Source organism: Chrysochloris asiatica, unplaced genomic scaffold (genome assembly GCF_000296735.1).
Source record: "Chrysochloris asiatica unplaced genomic scaffold, ChrAsi1.0 scaffold00101, whole genome shotgun sequence".
NCBI classification, from domain to species: Eukaryota; Metazoa; Chordata; class Mammalia; order Afrosoricida; family Chrysochloridae; genus Chrysochloris; species Chrysochloris asiatica.
This window is the reverse complement of record NW_006408619.1, coordinates 9,656,087-9,657,028: the sequence shown is the minus strand read 5'-3', so window position 1 is coordinate 9,657,028 and position 942 is coordinate 9,656,087.

Genomic DNA, 942 nt, shown 5'->3' with positions numbered 1-942 from the left:
TCTTCATCAGTAAATATTTTAAAAAGTAGGTAGGGATATGCAATTTCAAATAGAATGGTCAAGGAAGCCTCTTTGAGGTGACATTTGATAGAATAAACACTTGGAGATGACGGGACTCTTGTGGCTATCTGATGGAAAGTGTTCCAGGAAGTCGTTGTTGTTAGGTGCCATTGAGTCACTTTGGATTTATAGCAACCCTCTGCACAACACACTGAAACACTGCCTGGTCCTGTGTCGTCCCCACAATTGTTCATCTTTAGCTTGAGCCCATTACGGCTGCCACTGTATCAGTTCATCTCATTGGGGTTCTTCCTCTTTTCCACTGAGTTTCCACTTTACTAAGCATGATGTCCTTTCCCAGGGAATGGCCCCTCCTGATAACATGCCCAATGTATGGGGGTGGGGGGTTGACCTGCCAACCTTTAAGTTAGTAGTTGAGTATATAAGTATTTGAACCACTGACAGACACTACATTTCAAAAATATTTGTGATTATGTCATTATTTATGAAGAGAAACCAATTTAAGCCTTATTTCACTTGGGTAAATGTAGCCTTATCTTCCTTATCCAGATCGATGTAAATCTGTCTTTGACTATTAGTGTAAGGACTGTTCCCCCCTAAAAGTTATCACAGGTCCATAGGATCAAAAGATTTTCTTACATTCTGAAACAGTTTTCTATGAGAAGGAATATGCTAAGAAGACTCCATTCATTATTATCTTAGTGAAATATTGCTCCACTTAGTGAAATATGGTCACTTACTGATATATGTACATATGTATTAATTTAGCAGCTATGGGTTAAGAGTTAGACATATAACTCTTAGAGATCTAAAAATAAATAGTCAATCCTGGCTCTGAAAAACAAAACAAAAACACCCAATAATATATAATCGTTTAAACAACCAAAGGGCACATTCTGCAAACCTGCCTCCTGGCTGTCA